The 16,795-nt window shown below is 42.6% G+C and overlaps 1 long non-coding RNA gene across 1 annotated transcript in view; it reads right to left on the reverse strand.

Moving 5' to 3' along the window:
• Nucleotides 1-15,669, reverse strand: part of LOC143782757 (uncharacterized) — a 31,282-nt gene extending 15,613 nt beyond the window's left edge. The window contains exons 1-3 of the long non-coding RNA XR_013217044.1: nucleotides 15,555-15,669; nucleotides 14,945-15,028; nucleotides 179-380 (exon numbers count right to left, since the gene is read on the reverse strand). This is a non-coding gene — a long non-coding RNA (uncharacterized LOC143782757). The remainder of the gene's footprint in view (nucleotides 1-178; nucleotides 381-14,944; nucleotides 15,029-15,554) is intronic.
• Nucleotides 15,670-16,795: the final 1,126 nt, after the last annotated feature.

The raw sequence follows: 16,795 nt of genomic DNA on the forward strand, positions 1-16,795 counted from the left end.
CTTTAATCTATTGTGCGTGAAAGTCTTCAGGGTGAGTAACACAGAACAAAAGAGATTGTTTATGCAATGTGCATGTGGCCTTAGATGAAAAAATGTAGTAATTCCAAATATTTACAGTCCTAGAAAAGAGAACTATAATGTAAAATATTAGAAACACGTAAATATGTGACCAGCCCACCTGTTTATTCAGAGGAATGCTGCACAAGGCTACGTATGTAAAGAGCATGCCAGCATTTGCTCTTTCACCTGAGAGGGTGAGGCAGTTGCAGATGGAAACTTTCTTTTGAGATCTAGCAGCCACGTAGATATCCAGTATGTGGACTTCCTGGTACATATCCTGGTTACTTCACTTCTGATAAGCGAATGACACGTACACGTAGCTGTGAAGAGACAAACAAAAGCAAACAAGCAATGATTCCTCCACAGCAAGTCTACAATAAAGCTAGAGACAGATGACTACTCAGCATCAGTATAGCATCTGCTTGGTTCCCCGGAGTTTATGAGCGGTTCTCAGGTTGAATTCCCATATTGTAGATTTTGTTGCAGAAATTAACTGGAAATCAGTTACATTCATCTGAACGGGTTGCTTCTGATAAATGGGACAATTGCAGAACTTTCTGCGTCAAAACCTACGCTGTTTGCATTTACCCTTATAAAAATATTAGGTTTCTCCAGCATGCTAGACACATTGTAAAAACGCAGTTCACACAAGGTAGTTTTGTCACAATTTTCTGACAGTGTTTTGTTTAGCTAGGAGTTAATATGACAGTGAGGTGCATGGGGCACAGACACAGCAGATTTCCCACTGAACATTTACTTGGAGAAATTTGTGTTGTATTGCGGTAACAGCGTTGTAAATGAGATTTCATGAAATGTAATTTATATATGCTGTGTAAGGCTGACAGCATAAAATGACCAGTGCTACAAATGTGGAATCTGTGTATGCCAGTATAGACTGCAGAGACCAAGAAAGGGTAACATTCAACGAGGTCGCGCTGCAAAGGTCCCATGGAGATAAGTTTTGGGTACAGTGATTCACAAGTATATTTAACGGTTTTAAAATTGTCCCTGATGTTTCGCTTTAGGATATGTTCAGATGAGCTTATTGTACGTATGTATGCTTCAAAACTGGCTAACATATGGATGACATCTGTGAGCTGTCCCATGAGTTAACACTAGACCAATAGAATCTTTGGGGTCATTTTGATCTGAGACTCGGACAAAAAATGGATGTGTCTGTAATTTGTCTGAGTACATTAGATATACTTGGAACTCAGACAGATATAGAATTTTTTAATTGCTTTAACAGCAGTGGAGTAGTACAGATGCACACATTTCTGTCAGTAAAGACCTTCATCAGTGTGCACACTGCTTTAGGAAAGTGGCGCAAGGAACACAGTGTCCGGTAGTGTACCATCAAAGTTCCTTAGTGTTAGGTGTGTGACTGCGATGTGAACGCAGTATCCACTGCTGGTTCTTCTCTGGGTTGGTGTACACTGATCAAGGTCTTTACTGACTAAAAGGCCGGCATCTGTACTACTCCACTGCAATTAAAGCAATTTAAAATTTCTATATCCATCTGAGTGCCAAGTTTAGCTAATGTACTACTAAGGACTGGGACCCTACTTGAACACTTTATTATAGGTGTGCCGCAATTGTGCTATCTGTAATTTGTTTGTGGACACAGCCTGCAGAAAGAAGCAGACTTTGAGAACAGCTCAATAGATTATACTGGGTACGTGTTCTACCTGTGAAAATCATGTACAGAACACATGGAATTCACATACAGCTGAATGAGACGTTAAAAGAAACAGGTCATCTGAGTAATGCTGACCAAACCACGGGAGGCATGAATCAGCCTGGGTGGATGATTGCAGCTACCTATATTTTTCTCTGAAATGCCCCGGTGTGTATACTTTAGAGGTCTGGCTCTTGCCAGAGAGGCTACATGTGATTGAGTGGTCTATCGCTATGCAAGAGACCTGTCAATCACCTGCAGCTGGGCCTAGGCCAGAGGCAGGACTGAACTCGTCAGGTCTCACTATATAGTCCATGGCCAGACATTTAAAGAGGATATTTCACCAAATTTTTCATGTTGAACTGGAGACAAGATATATGGTGTGGGGGAAAAAGTATTTGATCACTTGCTGATTTTGTAAGTTTGCCCACTGACAAAGACATGAACAGTCTATAATTTTAAGGGCACGTTAATTTTATCATTGATAGAATATCAAAAATAAAATCCATACGATCACATTGTATAAATTATATAAATTTATTTGCATTTTGCAGTGAGAAATAAGTATTTGATCCCCTACCAACCATTAAGAGTTCTGGCTCCTACAGACCAGTTAGACACTCATTATCAACTTGTTACCTGCATTAAAGACAGCTGTCTTGCATAGACATACAGTACAGACCAAAAGTTTGGGCACACCTCATTTAAAGATTTTTCTGTATTTTCATTAATATGAAAATTGTACATTCACACTGAAGGCATCAAAACTATGAATAAACACATGTGGAATTATATATTTAACAAAAAAGTGTGAAACAACTGAAAATATGTCTTATATTCTAGGTTCTTCAAAGTAGCCACCTTTTGCTTTGATGACTGCTTTGCACACTCTTGGCATTCTCTTGATGAGCTTCATCTTGAAGGAGATCCCAGAGATGCTTAGCACTTGTTGGCCCTTTTGCCTTCACTCTGCGGTCCAGCTCACCCCAAACCATCTCGATTGGGTTCACGTCTGGTGACTGCGGAGGCCTGGTCATCTGGCGTAGCACCCCATCACTGTCCTTCTTGGTCAAATAACCCTTACACAGCCTGGAGGTGTGTTTTGGGTCATTGTCCTGTTGAAAAATAAATGATGGTCCAACTAAACGCAAACCGGATGGAATAGCATGCCGCTGCAAGATGCTGTGGTAGCCATGCTGGTTCAGTATGTCTTCAATTTTGAATAAATCTCCAACAGTGTCACCAGCAAAGCACCCCCACACCATCATACCTCCTCCTCCATGCTGCACGGTGGGAACCAGGCATGTAGAGTCCATCCATTCACCTTTTGTGTGTCACACAAAGACACGGTGGTTGGAACCAAAGATCTCAAATTTGGACTTATCAGGCCAAAGCACAGATTTCCACTGGTCTAATGTCCATTCCTTGTATTCTTTAGCCAAAACAAGTCTCTTCTGCTTGTTGCCTCTCCTTAGCAGTGGTTTCCTAGCCGCTATTTTACCATGAAGGCCTGCTGCACAAAGTCTCCTCTTAACAGTTGTTGTAGAGATGTGTCTGCTGCTAGAACTCTGTGTGGCATTGACCTGGTCTCTAATCTGAGCTGCTGTTAACCTGTGATTTCTGAGGTTGGTGACTCGGATAAACTTATTTTCGGAAGCAGAGGTGACTCTTGGTCTTCCTTTCCTGGGGCAGTCCTCATGTGACCCAGTTTCTTTGTAGCGCTTGATGGTTTTTGCAACTGCACTTGGGGACACTTTCAAAGTTTTCCCAATTTTTCGGACTGACTGACCTTCATTTCTTAAAGTAATGATGGCCACTCGTTTTTCTTTGCTTAGCTGCTTTTTTCTTGCCATAATACAAATTCTAACAGTCTATTCAGTAGGACTATCAGCTGTGTATCCACTAGACTTCTGCACAACACAACTGATGGGCCCAACCCCATTTATAAGGCAAGAAATCCCACTTATTAAACCTGACAGGGCACACCTGTGAAGTGAAAACCATTCTCGGTGACTACCTCTTGAAGCTCATCAAGAGAATGCCAAGAATGTGCAAAGCAGTCATCAAAGCAAAAGGTGGCTACTTTGAAGAACCTAGAATATAAGACATATTTTCAGTTGTTTCACACTTTTTTGTTAAGTATATAATTCTACATGTGTTAATTCATAGTTTTGATGCCTTTACTGTGAATGCACAATTTTCATAGTCATGAAAATACAGAAAAATCTTTAAATGAGAAGGTGTGTCCAAACTTTTGGTCTGTACTGTATAAAAGACTCATGTCATCAGACTCAATTAATCAGTCAGACTCTAACCTCTACAACATGGGCAAGACCAAAGATCTTTATAAGGATGTCAGGGACAATATCATAGACCTGCACAAAGCTGGGATGGGTTACAAAACCATATATAAGACGCTGTAGTGACAAAGTCACTGGTAAAGTAAAGAAGGGGAGATATGTGTCACTACGCTTATCGGCATCAGAGATGTGAAACTCAGAGTATTTTCCTCCAGTACACTAAGTGCTGTGAGGGGTTGAGCTAATTTTCATAATGAGCTGGCTATTATATGGACATCCATAGAGTGGGTGGGAGGATGTCCACCTTATTTCCACCGCAGGGTGTGATCTAGGGCTTAAATAGCTGAGCTCCATAGGCAGTCTTGGTTCAGCAGGACTGGAGAGAGGATCTTCAGTGGTTTTGAATCATGAGGAGGAAGGACTGAACATGTTTTTTTCCAGAGACGGCTGCTACCTGCAAACGTATGAACTGTGTTACAGCATTTTGTTTTCTTTATTTTCCTGTTTTTGCCTGAAGGACTGTGCTTACTTTTCCATTTTTGTTGGCTTATGCCGCCATATAATAAACCAACTGAAGATTTAAAGAGACAGTGTTCCTGTTTTCTATCTCCGTGTACTGCTGAGTGAGTTGAATATACAGTGGGGCAAAAAAGTATTTAGTCAGTCAGCAATAGTGCAAGTTCCACCACTTAAAAAGATGAGAGGCGTCTGTAATTTACATCATAGGTAGACCTCAACTATGGGAGACAAACTGAGAAATAAAAATCCAGAAAATAACATTGTCTGTTTTTTTTATCATTTTATTTGCATATTATGGTGGAAAATAAGTATTTGGTCAGAAACAAACAATCAAGATTTCTGGCTCTCACAGACCTGTAACTTCTTCTTTAAGAGTCTCCTCTTTCCTCCACTCATTACCTGTAGTAATGGCACCTGTTTAAACTTGTTATCAGAAACACCAAAATCATATCCCTAATAAAGCCATGAAGGTAAATCAATACTACCACACTGAAAGCAAAACACCCTCACATCAAGGCCATGTACTGAAAGATATATATATATTTTATTGATTAAAAACAATACATATAACATATAAAATTATTAGAGGTGGTAGCCACCAGTGCAGAAGCAATGGTGGGTCACATACAGGCAGCAACCTCAGTAGACACGAATGTAAAGTAACAGAGAGTAGTCTATGGCAGAGCATATATAGCAGTGGTTATACAACAAGTGTCTAAATATTCCTTCAACATGTAGTGTAATAGATACATGCACATGTAAGATATAGCACAATGCCCATAGGCCAAATTAAGCAGCTGAAAACAGCTTGACAAAAACACTCACATATCACATAAGTATAGCGTCTAAATACTGGTATAGTTACCGAGAGGAAGAACCCGAGGACCCACCACACCCGACGCGCGTTTCGCACCGAAATGCTTCGTCCGGGGTGGTTGGGTCCTGGCCAGATAGGGTTATATAGTGGTCATGACCAATGGGAGGACAGAGAATTCAAGAGTAGAGACACCAACACCTGTGGTCAATAACACGCATGCATCAAGCCCCCCTACCGTACATGCAGCTCCAACCGCGCAGTGCAGTTTCTTTACGGCGCAGACGCGCCATACAGCCATACAGCAGTGTAATACCGGAAGTGTATCCGGCATCTATGAGGAACCCATAGCGCAGGCGCGCACTACTGAGACAGGAAGCGTACCTGCTTGACAATACACACCCTCGCACGTGCATCGCCGCGACCGGAAGCCTGCCCGGCGTCCAGCAAAGCTCCACAGCGCAAGCGCGCGCTGCTGGAAAAAGAGAGGTCTCTATAGCGCATGCGTATGGTAGGGAATCACTGGAGCCTCACTGGAACAGCGCATATATAAAATAAGATAATAAAGGCATAAAGGTACGCGCTGTGGAAGGGAACGTGTGTCTATTAGTCTACTAAAGTGCATGAGAGTGCATGCAAAAATACAAGTGATATAATAACAATAAAGAATACCGAAAATAATACAGTGAAAAGTTGGGTGAGGGAACGTGGAGGACAATAAGAGAAAAAGCTGAAAAAATTATTCTCATATGAGTGAATAGTAGCAATCAGAGCAATTAATAAATAAGTGAGATACCCACAAGATAAGTGGTTAAAAGAAGAACATAATAAAACACAGATATAACCAATGAGGGACAAAAACGTAATTTGATAAACTTGGGGTAAAGTGACATGATTGCTAATATAATGCTGATAATGAATATACAGATAGAAGACCACAAAACAAATAAAAACAAGACAATGTATATTGTAGAAATAAAGTGAAACAAGTGCAAGCGAATAGCCATAAGAGATAATAATAACGCTCTATTATGACCAATACAAGGAAGGAATAATATAATGCCAAAAATGACATAAAGTGACTTAAGTACCAATAAAGTGACTGTGATAAATAAATATAATAGATATTTCCAACTATTTGATTAATACCACCAATATAGCTCAACTCACAATGTATACTGCATCATAGAGGAGTAAAGTGACATAAGTGCAAATGAATAAGTATAATGATTGACAAAACACAAAACTAACCCTAATAATATACAAAAAGTACATGACATATGAAAAAGATAAGACCCGTAATAATAATTAGACTATTAAGAAAAAGATCTAAAAAATGGATAAAAAATTGTTATCAGTATAAAGACACCTGTGCACACCCTCAAACAGTCTGACTCCAAACTCCACTATGGTGAAGACCAAAGAGCTGTCAAAGGACACCAGAAACAAAATTGTAGCCCTGCACCAGGCTGGGAAGACTGAATCTGCAATAGCCAACCAGCTTGGAGTGAAGAAATCAACAGTGGGAGCAATAATTAGAAAATGGAAGACATTCAAGACCACTGATAATCTCCCTCGATCTGGGGCTCCACGCAAAATCCCACCCCGTGGGGTCAGAATGATCACAAGAACGGTGAGCAAAAATCCCAGAACCACGCGGGGGGACCTAGTGAATGAACTGCAGAGAGCTGGGACCAATGTAACAAGGCCTACCATAAGTAACACACTACGCCACCATGGACTCAGATCCTGCAGTGCCAGACGTGTCCCACTGCTTAAGCCAGTACATGTCCGGGCCCGTCTGAAGTTTGCTAGAGAGCATTTGGATGATCCAGAGGAGTTTTGGGAGAATGTCCTATGGTCTGATGAAACCAAACTGGAACTGTTTGGTAGAAACACAACTTGTCGTGTTTGGAGGAAAAAGAATACTGAGTTGCATCCATCAAACACCATACCTACTGTAAAGCATGGTGGTGGAAACATCATGCTTTGGGGCTGTTTCTCTGCAAAGGGGCCAGGACGACTGATCCGGGTACATGAAAGAATGAATGGGGCCATGTATCGTGAGATTTTGAGTGCAAACCTCCTTCCATCAGCAAGGGCATTGAAGATCAAACGTGGCTGGGTCTTTCAACATGACAATGATCCAAAGCACACCGCCAGGGCAACGAAGGAGTGGCTTCGTAAGAAGCATTTCAAGGTCCTGGAGTGGCCTAGCCAGTCTCCAGATCTCAACCCTATAGAAAACCTTTGGAGGGAGTTGAAAGTCCGTGTTGCCAAGCGAAAAGCCAAAAACATCACTGCTCTAGAGGAGATCTGCATGGAGGAATGGGCCAAAATACCAACAACAGTGTGTGGCAACCTTGTGAAGACTTACAGAAAACGTTTGACCTCTGTCATTGCCCACAAAGGAAATATTACAAAGTATTGAGATGAAATTTTGTTTCTGACCAAATACTTATTTTCCACCATAATATGCAAATAAAATAAAAAAACAGACAATGTGATTTTCTGGATTTTTTTTTCTCAGTTTGTCTCCCATAGTTGAGGTCTACCTATGATGTAAATTACAGACGCCTCTCATCTTTTTAAGTGGTGAAACTTGCACTATTGCTGAATGACTAAATACTTTTTTGCCCCACTGTATATATAAATATGTATATGAATACACACACAGTTGTGCTCAAAAGTTTATATGCCCCGGCAGAATTTTTGCTTTCTTGGCCTTTTTTCAGACAATATGAATGGTAACACCAAAACCTTTTCTCCACTCATGGTTAGTGGTTGGGTGAAGCCATTTTTGGTCAAACTACTGTGTTATCTCTTTTTAAATCATAATGATAGCCCAAAACATCCAATGAACATGATCAAAAGTTCACATACCCCATTTCTTAATACTATGTATTGCCCCCTCTAACATCAATGACAGCTTGAAGTCTTTTGTGGTAGTTGTGGATGAGGTTCTTTATTTTCTGAGATGGTAAAGCTGCCCACTCTTCTTGGCAAAAAGCCTCCAGTTCCTGTAAATTCCTGGGCTGTCTAGCATGAACTGCATGCTTGAGATCTCCCCAGAGTGGCTCAATGATATTGGGTCAAGAGACAAAGATAACCACTCCAGAACATTCACTTTGTTCTGCTGTAGCCAATAACAGGTTGTCTTGGCCTTGTGTTTTGGATCGTTGTCATGTTGGAACATCAAAGGATGTCCCATGGGCAGCTTCCGAGCTGATGAGAGCAAACGTGCCTCCAGTATTTGCTAAAAATGTGCTGCATTCATCTTTCCTTCAACTTTAACCAAGTTTATTGTGCCTTTGTATCTCACACATCCACAAAACATCAGCAATCCACCTCCATGCTTTACAGTAGGAATGGTGTTCCTTTCAGCATAGGCCTTGTTCAACTCTCTCCAAATGTAACGCTTATGGTTGAGGCGAAAAAGTTTAATTTTGTTCTCATCACTCCAAATTACCTTGTTCCAGATGTTTGAGGCTTGTCTCTGTGCTGTTTTGCATTTTGAAGGTGAGATACTTTGTGGCATTTGCGCAGTAATGGCTTTCTTCTGGCGACTCGACCATGCAGCCCATTTTTCTTCAAGTGCCTTCTTATTGTGCATCTTGAAACAGCCACACCGCTAATTTTTAGAGAGTCCAGTATTTCAGCTGATATTATGTGTGGGTTTTTCTTTGCATCCCGAACAATTTCCCTGGCAGTTGTGGACGACATTTTTGTTGGTCTACCTGACCGTGGTTTTGTTTTTACAGAGCCCCAGATTTTCCATTTGTTAATCACAGTTTGTACGCTGCTGACTGGCATTATCAACTCCTTGGATATCTTTTTGTATCCCTTTCCTGTTTTATACAGTTCAACTACCTTTTCCCGTAGATCCAATGACAATTCTTTTGCTTTCGCCATGACTTACAATCCAGAAATGTCAGTGGCTGGATGAAAGCTGCAAGAGTCTGTCTGGATCCCAAAAACTCACTCAACTTTTATGCACCCACACTGATTACAAGCAAACAGGTCACAGATGAGGATGTTACCTTTAGTAGCCATTAAAACCCATTTGTGTCAACTTCTGTGCATGTTATCAGGCCAAAATCACCAGGGTATGTGAACTTTTGATCACTGTAATTTGGATGTTTTGGGTTGTCATTGAGATTTGAAAAGAGAAAACACAGCAGTTTGACAATAAATGGCTTCACCTAACCACTAACCATGAGTGGAGAAAACGTTTTGGTGTTGTCATTCATACTCTCTGAAAAAAAGCCAAGAAAGCAAAAATTCTGCCGGGGCATGTAAACTTTTGAGCACAACTGTATATACATATATATATATATATATATATATATATATATATATATATATATATATATATACATATACACTCACCGGCCACTTTATTAGGTACACCTGTCCAACTTCTTGTTAACACTTAATTTCTAATCAGCCAATCACATGGCGGCAACTCAGTGTATGTAGACATGGTCAAGACAATCTCCTGCAGTTCAAACCGAGCATCAGTATGGGGAAGAAAGGTGATTTGAGTGCCTTTGAACGTGGCATGGTTGTTGGTGCCAGAAGGGCTGGTCTGAGTATTTCAGAAACTGCTGATCTACTGGGATTTTGATGCACAACCATCTCTAGGGTTTACAGAGAATGGTCCGAAAAAGAAAAAAAATCCAGTGAGCGGCAGTTCTGTGGGCGGAAATGCCTTGTTGATGCCAGAGGTCAGAGGAGAATGGGCAGACTGGTTCGAGCTGATAGAAAGGCAACAGTGACTCAAATCGCCACCCGTTACAACCAAGGTAGGCCTAAGAGCATCTCTGAACGCACAGTGCGTCGAACTTTGAGGCAGATGGGCTACAGCAGCAGAAGACCACACCGGGTACCACTCCTTTCAGCTAAGAACAGGAAACTGAGGCTACAATTTGTACAAGCTCATCGAAATTGGACAGTAGAAGATTGGAAAAACGTTGCTTGGTCTGATGAGTCTCGATTTCTGCTGCGACATTCAGATGGTAGGGTCAGAATTTGGCGTAAACAACATGAAAGCATGGATCCATCCTGCCTTGTATGGAGCATCTTTGGGATGTGCAGCCGACAAATCTGCGGCAACTGTGTGATGCCATCATGTCAATATGGACCAAAATCTCTGAGGAATGCTTCCAGCACCTTGTTGAATCTATGCCACGAAGAATTGAGGCAGTTCTGAAGGCAAAAGGGGGTCCAACCCGTTACTAGCATGGTGTACCTAATAAAGTGGCCGGTGAGTGTATATCTCACACTTTGCTTTTTTGCCTAAAATACAAGAGAAATGTGTCAACTTTAACTTTAGGCCTTTTAGAGATCATTTCATCTTCAACATGCTTAACTGTTCAGAATAATAGAGATTTTGATGAGAGGTGCCCAAACTTTTACATGCAAATGTACACAGTCTAATACCTTATTCAGATGTCAGTGATTTTTCAGGTTTGCAAAAAATAATCCAGTTATCTTCAGTGTTTTGAAGCTAATTTTCATCAGTGTTTGTTCAGTTTCCATTTTTGCCATCAGTTATTTTCTTGTCACTCTCCCCTGGGCTCTCATGTGATGCTGTGATGTGTGACGCTGGTGCCCAATCAGCGCTAGCGTCACTGTACCTGCCCTAGGACAAATTGAACATGAAGAGGAAGCCTGGGATCAGCTGCAGCCCTGACTTACTCTACATGATTGATTTGTTCAAAGGGGGAGACAGTGACACCAGCACTGATTTGGAGCCGGCGTCACACGTGTCACAACACCGCACGAGAACCCCATGGAGAGCGACTGTCAACATCGCGGGAATGGTGCTGGCACCGGAGGCGAGTATAGCCTTTATTATTTTTGGGGGCCAAACATTTTGATCAAGAAGGCGTTGTCCTAGTAGTCGACAACCCCTTTAAAAATGTACAGAACGCAGATGGACAGCACACAGATGCCAATAAGATTTTCACAGACCTATAGACTTGTATGGGTGATTTTCATCTGCAACTCAGATAAAAAACAAAAGGCAAATTGCCATGGCATGCTGGATATCAGCCTCTGGGCCAAATCCTGACTGATGGCATTGTTGCCTAATCAGTGATTGCCATTTATCACAATGTATCAGCTTTTGTTTCTAAGGGTACTGTCACACAGTACCATTTTGATCGCTACGACGGTACGATTCGTGACGTTCTAGCGATATCGTTACGATATCGCAGTGTCTGACACGCAGCAGCGATCAGGGATCCTACTGAGAATCGTACGTCGTAGCAGATCGTGTGGAACTTTCTTTCGTCGCTTGATCACCCGCTGACATCGCTGGATCGTTGTGTGTGACAGCGATCCAGCGATGTGTTCGCTTGTAACCAGGGTAAACATCGGGTAACTAAGCGCAGGGCCGCGCTTAGTAACCCGATGTTTACCGTGGTTACCAGCGTAAAAGTAAAAAAAAAACAAACAGTACATACTCACATTCCGGTGTCTGTCCCCAGCGTCTCAGCTTCTCTCCACTGTGTGAGCGTCTGCCAGCCGGAAAGCGAGCACAGCGGTGACGTCTGACGTCACCGCTGTGCTTGCCGGCTATGGCGCTTACACAGTGGAGAGAAGCAGAACGCCGGGGACAGACACCAGAATGTAAGTATGTACTGTTTGTTTTTTTTTACTTTTACGCTGGTAACCACGGTAAACATCGGGTTACTAAGCGCGGCCCTGCGCTTAGTTACCCGATGTTTACCCTGGTTACCGGGGACTTCGGCATCGCTCCAGCGCCGTGATTGCAACGTGTGACAGCAGTCTACGACGCTGGAGCGATAATCATACGATCGCTGCGACGTCACGGATCGTGCCGTCGTAGCGATCAAAATGGTACTGTGTGACAGTACCCTAACTCGCTTTTTGAGGCATGAGTACAAGTTCTCAATGGGATTAGAGTCTGGGGAGTGTTTTGGTCATGGACTCAAAATTTAATTTGTTCCATGAGCCACTATTACTGGAAAAAGCATTGTTCATTAACAAAGTTCTCCTTGATTGTTGGTACAAGTTGGTCTTGGAGGATGTTTAGATGCCACTTTTTTTTCTTTGGCAAAATGAGTGAGCCCGCTCATGGATAAAAGCAGCCAAACACATAAATGCTCTCAGGATGCTTTAAGCCCTTAGTGATGGAGCCAATTTGCAGCTTAATGACCAGGCCAATTTTTACAATTCTGACCACTGTCCCTTTATGAGCTTATAACTCTGGAACGCTTTAATCGATTCTCAGACTTTTTTTTCGTGACATATTGTACTTCATGTTAGTGGTAAAATTTCTTCGATATTAGGCTACGTTCACATTAGCGGCGGGCGCCGCAGCGGCGCCGCATGCGTCATGCGCCCCTATATTTAACATGGGGGCGCATGGACATGCGTCGCACGTGCGTTTTGCGCCGCATGCGTCCCTGCGGCGCCCGCGTCCGGGCGCAGAGGACGCAGCAAGTTGCATTTTTGCTGCGTCCAAATTCAATTAAAAAAAGGACGCATGCGGCGCAAAACGCAGCGTTGTGCATGCGTTTTGCTGCGTTTTTGTTTGCGTTGTGCGCTGCGGCGCACAACGCAAATGTGAACGTAGCCTTACTTGTGTTTATGAAAAAAATGGAAATATTGTAAAGAATGCTGTAGATAAGCCCCTGATGCCGGTGGGCTTACCTCACCCGCGATTTTGGGCGTTACAGATTCCCTTTAACCCTTTACGTGCTTCACAGGAACTGAAGCAATGTGGAAGGAAAAAAATTGCATTTAACTTTTTTTTACAAATATTTTACTTCAGAACCAATTTTTTTTTATTTTCACAAGTGTAAAATGAGAAAATGAACCAAAAAATTTGTTGTGCTATGTCTTCTGAATACGCCGATACCCCATATGTGGGGTTAAACCACTGTTTGGGCGCACGGCAGAGCTTGGAAGAGAAGGAGTGCTGTTTGACTTTTTCAAGGCAGAATTGGCTGGAATTGAGATCGGACACCATGTGGCATGGGAGAAAACTACTGTTTGGGCACACATCAGGGCTAGAAAGGGAAGTAGTGAAGTTTTGGAATGCAGACTTTGATGGAATGGTCTGCGGGCATCATGTTGCATTTGCAGAGCCCTTGATGTGCCTAAACAGTAAAAACCCCCAACAAGTGACCCCATTTTGGAAACTAGACCCTCCCAAGGAGCTTATCTAGTGTGGTGAGCACTTTGAACCCCCAAGTGCTTCACAGAAGTTTATAACGTAGAGTCGTTAAAATAAAAAATCATATTTTTTTCACACAAATGACTTTTTAACCAGCAATTTTTGATTTTCACAAGGGTAACAGGAGGAATTAGACCCCCAAAGTTGTTGTGCAATTTGTCCTGAATACGCAGATACCCCATATGTGGGGGTACACCACTATTTGGGTGCACGACAGAGCTCGGAAGGGAAGGAGCACTGTTTGACTTTTTCAATGCAGAATTGGCTGGAATTGAGATCGGATGCCATGTCTTGTTTGGAGAGCCCCTGATGTGCCTAAACAGTGGAAACCCCCACAAGCGACACCATTTTGGAAACTAGACCCCTTAAGGAACTTATTTAGGTGTGTGGTGAGCATTTTGAACCCCCAAGTGCTTCACAGAAGTTTATAACGCAGAGCCGTGAAAATAAAAAATCTTTTTTTTTTTCAAAAATTATTTTTTAACCCGCAATTTTTTATTTTCACAAGGGTAACAGGAGAAATTGGACCCCAAAAGTTGTTGTCCAATTTGTCCGGAGTACGCCGATACCCCATATGTGGGGGGACCACTGTTTGGGCACACATCGGGAAAGTAGTGACGTTTTAAAATTCAGACTTTGATGGAATGTGTTCCTGGGGCTGTGGGAAAGGGACACGGTCCTTGACACACCAGGTCACAGCTCCGTCATCTCGTGGCTTCGCTATATCGACGATATACTGTTTATATGGCAGGGCTCCACGTCGCAGCTGGACTCCTTTTTGAACCAACTTAATGTCAGTGCACTTAGCATCAGGCTTACATGGAAGTACAGTCAAAAGTCTATCGACTTTTTGGATTTATTGATTACCAATTCAAGCGAGGGTACTGTGGGCACGACTATTTTCCGCAAGGAAACTGCTACTAATTCATTGCTGCATTTTACATCATGCCACCCCCCTAAACTCAAGAGTTCAATACCGACGGGACAGTTTTTGAGAGCCCGCCGCATCTGTTCGGATGACGCTAATTTCATCAATCAGGCTAAGGATTTATCTTCCCGGATTAGAAATAGAGGTTACAGACGGAGAGACATCTATAGAGGCTTCTCCCGTGCCCTCAATTCCGATAGAGCAACCTTATTGTCAAAACCACCCAGAAGAACTAACAACAAAAATGTAGATCTGACACCTCGTTTTATCACCAAATTTAACTCTAATTGGTCAGAAATCAATAGCATTTTTAAAAAACACTGGCCAGTTTTATTAACTGATAGGGATCTGGCTAACCAACTTACTCCCTATTCTCTCATTACGTGGCGTAAATCCCGTACTCTGGGCGACCTTTTATGTAGCAGCCATTACGTACCTCCTAAGAGTAATCCTTTTGGTTCGGTCAGCCGTGGTCCTCCTTGGGGGTGTTTTCCTTGTGGGAAATGTTCGGCCTGCGGTACTATTAAAAGAACAAAAAATTTCACCAATTCTGCAGGAGATAAAAATTTCAAAATTGTTCATCACATTACTTGTAACACCGAAACAGTAGTGTATTGTGGCCGGTGCCCATGTGATCGTTTGTATGTCGGTATGACAACTAGGCCTTTAAAAATTCGAGTACAGGAACACCTGAGGGATATAAGGGGCTTAGCCAACTGTTCCGAACCACAGCTGTTAAAATCCATTCCGAAACACTTTTTTGAGAGACATAACAGTAATCCCAAGGGGTTTTCCGTATGCGGGATTGATCGTATCTATATGGGGATTCGGGGTGGTGACGTTAAACAGAAACTGCTTAAAAAAAAAGCACGCTGGATAGTAATCCTGGATACGCTTTCACCGAAAGGGTTAAATGAGGCCCTCAGTTTCAAGTCTTTTCTCTAGATATGTCTATTGCTATTTTTATTATTCTCTTTGTGGTTGGGGTATATTTTATATTTTTTATGTCTTTTGTCATAGTATATGTGCTTATTGTTATATCTTACTTTTATTAGATGCTGTTCTCATTCATCATTCTTCCATCCATGTATACGAGGTGGGGAGGCCACATCGGAGATACCGTCCGGAGTGATAGAAGATTTATGGACTGACCTATGCCGGATAAATTCATGATATAAACGTTTATTAGCATGCCCGGTGTTTTTTTGGTTAAATAATCTTAGCAACCTTTTTTACAGTCTATTTGCGGCTCTGTACTTATTAGACATACAGTTCTGTTCTATATAAGTATATTGTATATTTTGACAATTTGTCTGTTACTGTCTATCAGTCTGTATGTCGTTTTATTACATCATTTTATTAGGCACATAGTTCAGTGCAATACAAACATGCTGTAATTACCAGTCTCTGTAATTGGATGCTAGTGCACTCCGGCTGATTCCTCTTGGTTTATCCAGGGTTAATCTAGTTGGCTAAATTACCTTATGTCCTTTGATCTACCGGTGACGTTCTCCTAGCATATCCTGCTTCTAAGTACATGATTATGCCACCAACTATTTTATACGGGTGGTCCTGTGAGGAATCCAGCGCCTGGCAGGAGACCCCTGCATATGCCTTCTATGTTTACCTCCCTCAGTCCGGCGCAGACGCGCCCCACGCATGCGCTGTGTCGCCTCGGTGGCGTCGCTGGCCGGCAGCGTTGCTGTGGTGATGGGACGGATGACGTGTGTCCTCCTGCCCATACTCCACGGCGCGCCCCGGCCCGCCTCGCAGCTGACGCGCTTACACATCATGCTGGGCCTAGCGCGCCGATTCGCTGGCTCTCCCCTCACTCTCCTACATATACCCCGGCCCTCATTTTATCGGCCACGCCTCCTGACAAAGCCAAGGCAGTGAAACGCGCGTCGAGGCTCTCTGCTCCCTGTCTGCACGCCGGCACCCTGCCTTCATGATGTCTCAAGGTACTGGTACTTAGTATTCATTTGTTGCACTCTTATTTCATGCTTTATCTGGCCCACCTTGTGTTGCACGGTGCAGTATTGCGACCCAGTAATCTGGGTATGTAGTACTGGCACCCGATATCTCGCCCTTTCATATGCTTTCCTTCATTAGGTGGCATTTTATTTATTTGTGGGCGTTTATACTCGTTTGGCATTCATGTTCCAGGTGTTGTAGGCAGTGCAGCAGTAATTTTTCCTGTGCAGTCTTTCAGTGCATCCCCCCCATGCGTGTCTACATCTGATGCACTGTTCTTTTTAGCTGTTTTTTGCTTCACTACTGTTGTACG

The sequence above is a fragment of the Ranitomeya variabilis genome, chromosome 1 (assembly GCF_051348905.1).
Source record: "Ranitomeya variabilis isolate aRanVar5 chromosome 1, aRanVar5.hap1, whole genome shotgun sequence".
Classification (NCBI taxonomy): domain Eukaryota; kingdom Metazoa; phylum Chordata; class Amphibia; order Anura; family Dendrobatidae; genus Ranitomeya; species Ranitomeya variabilis.